General features: G+C 46.1%; 1 protein-coding gene across 1 annotated transcript in view; it reads right to left on the bottom strand.

The window, feature by feature from the left end:
* Window positions 1-12,642, bottom strand: part of LOC138567566 (uncharacterized) — a 171,228-nt gene that overhangs the window by 88,693 nt on the left and 69,893 nt on the right. The gene's annotated exons all lie outside the window — the stretch shown is intronic.

Here is a 12,642-nt window from a genome sequence, read left to right as displayed (position 1 = left end):
TAAAATCTCCCAGAACCACCGTGAAGACCCTGTGAAACCAGCCCTACTGTGACAAGACCACACAGACCAAGAAGAATACAAACCCACGACTACATACTCAACCCGAGAAGATGGAGTAATGAGGCTCAGGCCTCAGTATCCAACAATCAATGCTGATGGATGGCGAAGCCCTGCAGGCAAAGCACAACGCCGCTATTTTGGGATTCAGGGAGGTGTCCCACACACTGTGAGGGCTACACTGTGCTGCAAAGACTTGTTCGCTGATGGTTTGCGGAAAATAAGGAGGAGGGATAGAGGTGAGGCTGCGGTCAGCCAGTCCAGCTGATACCCAACAGTACCTGAGTGAACTGAGTTAGTGAGAAAGCCCTGCCGGCGCTGAGCCCGCTTCCCATTGTATCAGCTCTATCGTGGGGGAGAAGTCATTTTGTCGGTTTCCGATCCCTCGCTCCTATTTGCTTCCTTCAGCGTGGAGAGGGAAGGGAGTCTTGGGTCGCAGCTCGCAGAAGTGAACTCCCATTGTAGTGAGGCGGGCTGGCAAGGTTGAAGGAAATGACCCTTATGTTGGCTCGCAAAAAAACAAAACAGGCACAGTCGCGTGGCTGGGTTTGGGGAAGTAGCACAAAGACAGGTCTTTCAAAGAGCGGTAGCGGGGGTGGGGTGGGCGGGGACGGACTAGAGCAACCCCACGAGCCGTCGGGCATTCGTTGCTCCGCTTCCATCTTCTATTTGTGCGCACATAAAGTTGAATAGATACTTTACAGTTGAGGTTGACGCCGCAACATAATTTGCACTCTACATTGCATTCCGCAAGTGCTTGCATTGCATGTGTATCCAGCAGGGCTGCCATTTTGTTTCTGTGTTTAAATGGTCTATGGTTATTATATTCATATATTGTGAGCTTATGTTTTTTTTTAGCTTTTTACATGTTGCACGTTTGAAATGATTTTAATTACAGCACAACTGATTTTAGCTGATTTAACCTGTATTAGTCTTTAGTAACATTAGACATTTTAGCAGAATATTTGCACTAGCACACTTAGGCTGCTCCAATTGCTAGGTGTTTTAGATATTACAGCAGGATATTCTGGATGATTTACATTTTATATGTTATATGTTTTCTTAGCAAACTAATTTGGATAGAGGTCAATATATTATTATTTTTGTCATTTTATTGTTTATGAATCACTTTTAATCCTCTGCCTTTCTTTCCTTGTATTGTCCTCCCCTTTTCTTTTCCCCTCTTTCCCTCGTTCCTTCACCCTCTCCTTCCCTCTCAGCTATGACTAAAAGGAAGTTAGCTGGTTCGCCTAATAGTGGTTTAGCAAGGAAGCGTGCAACCCAATTTGTAGCACGCATAGAGGAAGCCAATGCTATGATTGAGGAGATCGCTGGGTTTTTGTATAACATCGACAGCCGGTTGGGTAACCAATGAGTGGAGGCCCACGTGGCACAAAGGTGACCACCAATTTTAGTGTCCCCCCAGAGAATTATATAACTGAATTGGTAAAAGAGGGAGTGTCCCAGGTGCCAGGGAGAGCCCTGCACCCAAACAAAAACTCACCATTAAGGAAATGCGACTTTTGGCCAGCGATAGCCTTGGTGTGCCAATTGGCAAGCCTCCCTGCCTTAGTGGAAGTGGGAATATTACCAGGGTACCAGGTCCCCAATCGCTTAGACCAGAATGAAGGGAAGGCTTACAACATTTCAGTAGAAGTCATGATGCTGCTAGCAGGGGCGTGGAGGGGGAGCAGTTAAATGGAATGGGGTCTGTGGATACTATTAATATTAGCTATCCCCCAGAGGTTGCTATTAATAGGAGGTTTGAAGAATTGGACATCCCGGGAGGAAGGTCATTTCTCTCTGACACCCCTAGCCCAAGATCTGAGCCTTTATTGCCATCTTATCAATTATTAGGTGGGGGGCAGCCTGTGTCACAAAATCTATTTGCAACATGGAGTCCCGTGGGTGTGAAGGGTGCAAAAGCGCTATGGAAATCATAGCGTTTATTCGTGAAGAAAATGAAGAACTGAAAAGGGATTTGTCTAGGCTGTCTAAGATGTTTGAGGACTTGGCACGGCGTATTCCACCTTCTTTAGTGCATGTGGCCCTTGGCGCACCCGAGTCGGGTGGGAGGACAGCAAGGGAGGGAGGGACCAATGTAACTCATCCTCCTGTTGCCAGTGATACAGGAAGCAGGCAGTGAGTTCTTGCTCGGGTTGGGAAAGGCCCACCATCTGCTCAGCGGCTTGGTGCACTCGGGGTTAGGGACGAGTCACGGACTGAGCCTGTCATTCCACAGAGGATTACTCTGCCATCAGCAGTAGCTCTAGGGGGGAAGCAAAGTCCAGTCTTCTTCTATCTGATGAATGTCCCAAAAATTGGTACTAATGTGTATGAGGGAAGTGATGCCTTGACTAACAAGGTCATCGACTGGCTAAGGTTTAAAAGAGGGCGTTTGTCAGTTATTCGTAGTGATAACACCTTATGCTCCAGGCTCGTGGGGCCATCAGATTTAGATGCAGTTCGAAACCAATTTCGTTCTGTTAGGGAGAATTCCCTTTATGGCTAATTTCCCTCACCTCGTGAGTCCCCCAGCATCTTTGCTGGAATTCTGGAGTTTATTGTTTTCCACTTGGTAAGAGTGTGAGCTTTTCCCTCACTCTTACCTGTTTGCCATGTGCATTTTCCTTGTTTTTGTGATTGTGGACTCTGGAGTACACCACTTCAGTAGCCCCCTTTTGTGTGTCACAGCACCTTCAGTGCAGTGTCACAGGGTTGTCTTTGAGACTTCCCACCAACTCCATTTCTGAGACTGACTACAGTCCCCCAGAAAAGGGTAAGGTTGCCATTAACTTTACTTAGTCAATTTTCCACAGATCCAGTACACCCCATCTTCCATGGAGTACTGGAAAGGGTTACTTTGTGTCCCTTTTTATCTGTACCTCGTAGAGCATTGTTTCGCTCTTAACATTTAGACTTGGCTGGTGGCAGTGGTATCTACCCTAACTTTTCTACCGCGATTATATTAGATAAACATGGTATTGTTTTAGGCTATTATATTAGCCTTGAACATAAACCAGCTTGACCAAATTGTCTTTCTTTTGGCTCCGGTCAGGTTTATTCACCATTTCATTTTGTTAAAGTCCTTATTGTGTTTTACTTTGCGCAGCAAACTAGGTTCGCCTTCTTTGTTCACTGTCTTTTGGCGGGCTTCTGCCCAGAAGCCCTCCTCCAGGCTCCTGGGTGCCTAGGTGGGCTGAATGTGAGGGAGGGGTGTAGTCACCCCCTGCACAGGGTATCCTAGGAAACCCAAGTCACACTTTGCCATGATTGGCCGAGGTGGTTGTCCGGGCCGGACAACCCCCCTGCTGCGTGATTGACAGCTAGGCTGTGTGAATGGGGGTTTTGCGCATAAAAGGCAGGTCTCTTGGGCTAGAAGTCAGAGTCGCCACTGGAACTACAAGGAACCGAAGAGAAGCGGAGAAGAAGACGGCTGCTGCAACTATCCCGTCCCGGTGAAGCCCTGCTGCAGGTCCGAGCTATCTACCCTTCGACGACCAGAGAAGATCCAGTCCGGAGTCTTCTTCCCTTGAGCCTGGTGGGGATAGCCAGCTCATCTTCCACAGCCAGAGGACCCTCTTCCTTGGTCGAAATCACTGCACACTGCTGTAGTGGTCCAGATAGCCACCTGAACAGCCTCTCCTGTGTTTTTAAGGAGCGCAATTTTTATTCATCGTCGCTGCTGCCGGCTTCATCCCTGTGTGGTGCAGACCCCCTTCAGACGTCCTCCTTCACTTCGAAGCTCCAGGAACCGTGGGTCTGCGGGAAACCAACAGGAATAACTGCCAGGGCACCAGCTGCATCAATTGAATAAGGTACTGTGTTCTGCTTGAGGAAAGAGGGTGAACTCCCTTTTCTTCATCTCCAAGGCTTGCCCTTGTCTTCCCTCCTTCTTATAACTTTTGCTTCCGAACATTGACAATATCAAAGTACTCTTGGCTACATTGAATTGTCAACTGTCTGACTTTGAGATCTTCGACAACAGGGCCCCGGTGTCACTTGACCGTGGCTCCGGCCCTTTGACTCTTGAACTCCTGTCTATGAGTGTTTCTCGATTCGGTCTGCCTAACCAAAATATTGCCTGTGATTTTTGCCTCCAACTCCCTCTGGGTATCTCAGGTGCTAAGTGTGTTTTTGCCCCGGTGGCATTTCATGTCACGGATACGCGTTTCTTTAGTAGACCGAACTGTCAAAAAGTGATTGCAATCGTATTCGCGGTAACATGTTTTGTTCATAACACTGGTCCATTCAAACACAGGATACTTACCTTGAGACATACTGTACAAAGTGAATTGGTTCGTTGTAGTATATTTTCCGTGTGGTTTTGAATTTAATAGAAGTGTCGTGTTTATAACAAATGGTTTAAAAATAAATGTACTTATATTTTTCTACCTGAAACCTTGAGTCAGTGTTTGCTTGAGTCACAGTAATTGTGGTCCCTTTGTGTAATCTCTGCTCCTGCTCATATACTCTTGAGATAAGCCTGGCTGCTCTGCCACTGCTACCACTCTGACAAAGTAGTACAGGATTGTACCTAAGGTAAAACTTGTATTGCCACCTGTAGTCTTAATCTTGTGTAGTAGTCCCTATGGGCACTGCCCAGGATTCTGCCTAACAGGTTCAAGGTATTTTGGAGATGGAGCAGCGTGCCCTGCCTGCGAGTGGGCTGAGGATTTCTTTAAAAATGTTGCCTACCCGGTGGTGTCCCAGCGAACAAGTGGTTCCTATCGGCACACAGAGTGTTGGCTGCCCGGGCCCTCCTTGGCGGGAAGAGAAAGTTTGAGTTTCCGATCTGAGGCTGCATTGCCAACGGGCCTGGTCTACTTACACCACCATATGGAATCAGGGAGGGCAGTTTAGGGGTTCAGCAGAGATTGTTCCAGCAGGACTGTATATTTTGAAGGCCCGGGCACCCCAGGAGCCAACACAATCCAGCTTCATTCAATCATGAGTGTGTGTTGGCCAGAGAGGGCAGGCAGGATTTGCCTGGGCTTGGGCCTATTGGCTGCCCAGTGCAGGCCATTCCCGGGGTGCGGGTCCTCTTTTTGAACATAGCAGGCCTGGTCAAATATATGGATGATAGTGATTGGCTTCTTTTCATCCGTGAGCATGGGGTAATTTGCATGCAGGAGACTTGGGCTGTGGGACACTGCACATTCAGGGACATGCCACTTTTGCCATAACGGCAAGCAAAGGAGGTATGCTGATGTGGGTTGACCCAGCCTTGTTCAAATCCGTTAAACCTGTTGATAGTGGCTCTCCTGACTGGCTATTATTGCATCTTATGTTGAGGAACGGCTCAACGATCCTTCTAGCTAATTTTTACAACAGGATTTTGGCAGGCAAGGGAGCTGAGTTGATTGTTAAATTGGTGGACCACGTTTTGCACTGGAGGTCGTCTGCTGCCGGCCTGTTGAAGGTTTTGGTAGTGGGGGATCTCACCGTCCAATTTGAGCCCCTGCATGGGATGACTGATATAATAGACGAGGAGGATAGTCATTGGGGGGTGGATACTATAAATTCTGTCTGTCCGCTCAGGCAGCATAGGAATGCTGGAGAGGTATCCATCTTGCTTATTTCAGCTAACCTAATGGCATGTAATGGGCAGTTTAAGGGTTGAAGCAGGCAACGGCCAATTACCAAGCACTGTTAAGAACTAAAAAGAAGGCCTGGCATGAGGCCTCCTGGAGAACACTCTTGAATACCATTGAGAAGGGGGACTCTAGGGGATTTTGGCCTTTTATTGTTGCCGGGTGGAGACTTGGCCGTAATACATTGCAGTGTTGCATCCCGGAGCAAACCTGTGTGCAGTATTATAGCAAGCTCTATGTAAATGAGGGAATGGAGACTGCTCAAATGTTACATGAAGAGATAGAAGCCTCGCATGCAGATAGCTCCAGCATTACGCCCTTGGTTTTGTCTGTTGTTGAGGTAGGTAGAACCCTGGCGTGCCAGAATGGGGGCAAGGTGCCTGGTCCAGACAGAGTGCCTTTGGTTTTTTATACCAACTATCCCATCGCGTGGATCCCTTATCTAACCAAATCGCTCAATACTATCTTGGTCCAAAATGTGGTCCTGGTGTCATGGACTAGTGCAGAACTGGTCCCGAATCACAAAAAAGACCCAGAGACCAGCCCTCAAACTATAGGCCAATCCCACTCCCGGATGCAGGGGAAAACGTTTGCCAGGGCTTTACTATACTAGCTGGACACTTGGGTACAAGACCATCAAATCACAAACCATCGTCAAGCAGGGTTTGGCAGGGGCATGAGCACAATAGACCAAAGACTGGTGCTGCAGCTGGTATGCGAGAAATACGCTGTCCTTCGGAAGGTTAGCGTCTATGCAGTATAAGTGGACTTCCATACCGCATTCAATGCAGTCCCAAGGCACCACCTTTTTTATTTTTTATTTCTGTATTTGCAATGCGCCGGCAGCCCGCAGGCATCAGGGCGCAGACATAAACACAATAGAACCGAACAATTAAAACAGGACAGCCAGAATTAGAATAAATGAGGGGGTACAGAAATTAATCAATTGAAAAGGAACGTTTTCAAGGTTCTCCTGAAGATTTTTAAATCTCGGTTCCAGCTTAAGAGCAAGCGGCAAGGCATTCCAGAAGCAGGCCGCTTTGCAGGGAAGGATCTTCCGAGACCCTTGGTACATTTAGCCGTGGGGCCTGTATCAGCCCTAACCTAGCAGAGCGAAGAGATCTCATGGGTCGGTATGGAGAGGTTAGTGGTTTTAGGTATTCGGGTATTATGCCAAAGAGGCACCGGTGTACCAGGATGGGTAACTAGTGCAATTTCCTCCTGTGATCTGATATGTGTGTTCTTCTGTGAGTATTAGTCACAATTCTAACCGCATTATTCTGGATCACCTAACAGCGCTAAGTAAGGAGTTACAATAATCCAACCTAGTCAGAATGGTGGCCTGTGCAACGTTAGGGCAGTTTCTCTTCAAGACATAGGAGCGGATGTTCTTGAGGAGACGTAAATAGTAGTTACAAGACTGATTTACGTATGTTATGTGAGCATCTGCATTTAAAGAGGCCTCCAACTGCACCCCTAAGGTTTTTACAATCAGTTGGGTTTTGAATACAATGGGCCTCATTACGACCCCAGCGGTAGCCGTGCCGGTAAAAACGGTCCAGCTGCTACCGGAGTTGAGCATTTTTCCAGCGCCTGGCTTTGGGGAATCACTGGGGCGCCAGAAAAAGTAACTCCCTATTCCCATTAGAATCCCATAAGACTCAATGGGAATGGGGAGGACGGAAGCACTGTGTGCAACAGTGCCAGTGCTTCCGTCAAAGTCTGTGAGCGAGTGCCGTTCCACCCACCAGGTCAGACCTGGCGGGAGGTCAGACCTGGCAGGCGGAAAGGCATCTGGCTTGAAGACTTGAACCCTGCCGGTCCGGTGAGCCTACCAGCACCGTTGTTACCGGACCGGCAGGTTCGTAATGAGGCCCACTGTCTTTTATTGGGAAACTACTATAGTCGGTGGCAATTTATTCTGGGACTGTTTAGATCCAAAGATCATCAGCTCCGTCTTACTGCCATTCAGGCATAACCAGTTCTCGGACATCCAGCTATCGATGTGACCGTAGAAGTTGGACAGGCTTCCAGTGTCTGTGGCATAATCCCCGTAAGTTCCAAGACAATTTGGGTGTTGTCGGCATAGTTTGTAAAAATGGCACCCAGCTTGTCAAGAAGTGCACAAAGGGATCTGATGTACAAGTTAAAAAGCACAGGCGAGATGGACAAACCTTGTAGTACTCCACAAAGGATAGGGGCAGAAGAGGAAAAAGCAGATACCCACTGTATTCTGGATTCCTGGTGTTTCAAACAGGAACAGAGCCAATCTACAGCTTCCTTAGAGCAATGGCCCTGGTCTTTTAGGCAGGTAAGAAGTTGTTCATGAGATCAAAAGCCGCGGAGAGATCTAAGAAGATCAGCATCCCGGCCTTCCCTCTATCCATGATCTCCAGCATTTGTGTCTGGAGACCCACAAGGGCAGTCTCAGTGCTGAATGATGGTCGAAAACTAGATTGTCGACTGTGTAGAATACAGTTGGACTCCACAAAAGATTGTAACTGGGTAGTGGCGCGTTTGCAAGTACTTTAAGAAGAAAATGACAACTGATAATGGATCTCGAATAGCTAGTTTCTCTAGGGTCAATGTTGGGTTTCTTGGGATGGGAGTGGTTGTAACTTTTTTGATGCAGTTAGGTATGTAGTTTTCCCACAAAGATGCATTGGCTAGGTATGTCAAGAAGGGGGCGAATAAATCAGCTTTGGGGGAAGAAAATTGTGAGGGCAGGAGGTAGGGTGCATTGAAGACAGCAAGATGGACATATCTTGAGAGAACGAGAATTCCTGGAAGTCCAGGCCTTTGGGAACTAGATGGGCCTGTTTTGTAAGGGGGGATTGTGGTTTTGGGCAGCCCTAATCCTGTTTTGGGCATTTGCAATTTTAGCGTCAAAGGCATCCTGTATTGAAGAACAATCAGACTTAGTGGGTAGAAAGGTAATCTCCCATACCTTGGGTTTTTCCAGAGATTACAGGATTTCAAAAAGCTTCCCTGTGTGGTTGGAGGAGGACTCGATTTGGACATTAAAGAAGTTCTTTTTAGTTTCTAAGATTCGCGATTCATATGATTTATCCACCTCCTTGCAGGCCTTCCTGGCGTCATTAGATTGATGTTTGATCCAGCGGGCTTCTAATGTCCGTTCATGTTTTCTCATGAGTTTTAGTTCCGGGGTGAACCAGGATTGATGAGATGAGTTGTTCTGACCTGTTTGGTTTTCATAGGGGCTGACTGGTCAAGCATTTTAGTAAGTATTTCCTAGAAATATGAGAACATACTATCAGCTGAATCCTGTGGTTTGGTTTTGGTCATGATGTTACTTAGGCAGGGCTGTAGATCATGGTAAGAGATTTTTCCTAAATTTTGCCCAGTGACTGTGTTTATAAGGTTAGGAGGCTTGGGTGAGAAGTGTGGGCTCTAGATGTTGAATGAGATAAAGTGATCGGACCATATCCAGGGACTGGTAGAGATGTAGTTAGGAATTTTCTAGTCACAATACAATCTTGTGTATTATTTGTTGCTCTGGTGGGTTCGTTATTCTGGACTTCATGTTCTATGGAGAGAAGGGACGATTCTACTGCAATGGATTCTTTGTTCAGATATGTTACCTCTCCATCTGTTCAATCTCCCAAAAAAAGGGTGACCTTGTTAGGGCTAGACAGATTATTTAAGATATCGATTATTTCATTGTTAAAATCAGGCACAGGATTAGGAGGTCTATAGATGAGGACAATGTTTAGGCAGGTGTTGTTGGATGGGGTAATTTTAACATGAAGGACTTCACATCCGGTACATTCAACAGGGGCTGGAAAGAATCCTAGTTCAGTTTCCCTGCCATTGTAACCAGAGTTGCGGTTTGTGCGGACGAAGGAGAAGCCTGTAGGAACTGCTAGACTGATGGAAGGGCCGCTTGTATCCCGAATCCAAGTTTCGGGGATGCAGAGAATGTCTACGTTTTTCTCAGTTACCAGGTCATGGCGATCTCAGGCATGGCTGACCATTGATCTTGTTATAAGGAGTGTAACTTTTAGAGTGGGTTCCTTATTTATGAGCATGTGGGCTTTCGTATTGTTTGCAGGGTTATTGAGCTGTACGGGGGTGGGGGGTACCACTACTGGAGAAAGAAGGAAAGAAGGATGTTACAGCCTCTGGCGCCATGTCATTAGTGCAATTAGGAAGGCTAATACCATGAGGTAAGAAGCCAGGGTCCAAATGCTCAACTTCCGTGGTATCAGGTGAATGATAAGGGGTGTTTAAAGGGTATTCTGGAAGGCTATCATACTTTGAAGCTGGTGTGGCAGGCTTTATTTCAAAAGTTGCAGAGTCAGATGGGTTAATGAATGTGCAGTTGGTGCGAGCAGCGAGGTTGAGAGGCTATCAAGTTTGGTTAGTTTTAGTTTGTTTATGTATGCTAACCAGTTAGCCCGCAGAGCTGCCAGTGATAAAGGAACTCCAGGTGGGTAGCCCATATTGCCCATGACATTTCTTGGAAAGAAAAGGGTAGATAACAGGCGTGATGTTCTGGGGAGAGTAGTGGCACTTACATAGGCAGAGTGTCCCTGTGACGTAGAGAAAGTCGAGGACCGGCGAAGACCAGCTTGGGGCTGAAGGGCTGGCACTAAAGCACCTGACAGTTCAGTAAATAGAACCCTGGGTGACCTGAGAGTTGTAGTTTAAAGAGCAGTTCCTATGCTCTCATGTAATCAAGAACAACAAAATGTAACATAGTTCACAGTTACAAATGCTAGAAATACTACAAATGCAAATGAGAGTGCTTTATCTCTCTGCCTGAAAATGTTAAACAATTGAATGCAGAGCTCGGCAGCTGGGAGATTCTGGGGGCTTGGTATTCCCTTGGCACTCCTAATACAGAAATTGAATAAGGGTAACACTGCGGTAATCCGTTGGGGCATGGACGGAAAGACTTCTGCGACCATTAAAGTTGACAAGGGTGTCCGCCAAGGGTGCGTTTTGGCCCCATTACTCTTTTGTATTTTTATTAATGGAGTCATTGAGGAGCTGTTACGGTTAAACACTGATGCACCAATGTTGGTCGGCGAGAGGATTCCTACATTGCTGTATGCAGATGACACAGTGTTGCTATCGCTAACACCCATGGATGCTCACAAACTGTTGGCTACATTTGTTGCATTTTGCAAGACAAATGGCACGTCGCTTAATGTAAGCAAGACCAAATCAATGATCTTCAACACAAATGCCAGGAGGCAATGCAAGGAGTTCAGGCTTGCCTCAGAGGAAGGCGTGATAGAGCAAGTGTCTTTGTATGATTATTTAGGGATTAGAGCTATTGCAAGAATCACCCCTGACCATGGCAATGGGGCTATCAGTGTCACACTAAAGGCATACGAGGCACAGGCAAGACAGGCGTTAATATATGGAGCAGAATTGTGGGGGCAGACGAACATCTCTTCCTTGGTGATCGCGGAAAACACATTTCTAAAGAACACCATGGGCCTGCCAACCTCCACGCTTGCTAGAGTTGCTTAAGACAGGTCTGAAGGGCATTGAGTCGATTTGTAGACTACACTCGGTATTGTATTGGCTTCGCCTATGGTCTAATGCCAAGCTTATGAAATACGAGAAGCACTAATGGACGTTGTACCCCAAATTGGTGGCTCCACTCAAATGGGTGGCTCATGTGAAAAGCTCTCTGGGAGAGTTGGAGCGTAGTGATTATTAGTACAATTCGGGCTCCATTAACACTAATTGGAAATCTATGGTTTAAAGTGCTGCAATAGCGAAGGCCCAAAGCGCCATCTGTGCAAAAACTGTCAGCTCTGTGTACCTGGCACGGTATGTTGTGATTAAGACTCATTAGGCTGTGAGGATTACCACGATTATTTTTTCTTTTTTTTAATGAACATGTTTTCAGTATATATGTTTTTTTTACATTATATTACATGTCACTACAAATTACTCCAATAAAATAACATTAAGTGTATAAAATAAAAAACTAAATTGGCTAAATCAAACCCACTCGTAGCCAGTTCATTGATAATTTTCAACACTAGTCATAAAATACACAAACTGCCCTACTACCAATCTGTCTTTTTGCAGGGCCAAACTTGGAATAGACTCCCCTCAGTTTCTCCACATCTGCACCTGCTACCATCATTAGCTCATCAATGCCCTCAAATATCACAATCAAAAATGTTACCAAGGCCAACGTGAGCGAGAGCTGAGACGTATTGAGCAGTCTAAGCCACAGGTCCACTGATGCCTTCTGTGGAAAAGGACCTAATAAAATAAGCCTTTTGCCCATTAGCTTTTGACAATCCATTACTAGATGTTTTAGAGTCTCTAATTCATGCCCGCACAATCTACATGCTCTTAACTCGAGAGGGATCCCGCGCTTGGGCAAAAATAGTTAAAGCTTTGGGAGACAATTGAGCCTAAAATTAAGGGACCAATTTCACAATTTAGCTGAGGGGAACTTTTTTTGTACATATAATCGAGGTTCCCTCAATGGTAGGAACACTGCCTAATATGCCTTATAACTTTTCAATTTGCTTATGTGGCTCAGATCCGTAATGTTATCCAATCTTTTTAACCTTGACCTTAGTATGGAATCCGAAACAGGACTTCCAAGTTCTAACTCATATATGAACTTCACACGCTTTAAAAAAAAATTTAGACAGGAAGGGATTAGATCCATTTTCCATCAAGGCATTTATATAATAGTCTATCTGGGGATGTTCTGCTTTTTTTAATTTGAAATATAATGTAAGACACTGCTTCATCAATTGCACCCACCAAGACACCAGTCCCAGCTGAGGTCTAATCAGGCTAACTGGGACCGAGGTTGGCAGCCCAAGAGCCCTCTTCAGGATCCATAGTGTCAGAATTGTCTATTCCTGCCAGTAGATAGCTTGCACCCATACAGTTCCACCACAAAAATCTTTTCCCGATAGAACTCTATGAAAGGAAGTAGCGAGAATTCACATAGAGTACTCTTCACTCCCTTAGCCATGGATAG

This window comes from Ambystoma mexicanum, chromosome 2p, assembly GCF_040938575.1.
Source record: "Ambystoma mexicanum isolate Mex_15411 chromosome 2p, UKY_AmexF1_1, whole genome shotgun sequence".
Lineage (NCBI taxonomy): Eukaryota > Metazoa > Chordata > Amphibia > Caudata > Ambystomatidae > Ambystoma > Ambystoma mexicanum.
Note: the sequence above shows the minus strand (reverse complement) of the source record. Positions and strands in the feature narration are given on the sequence as shown.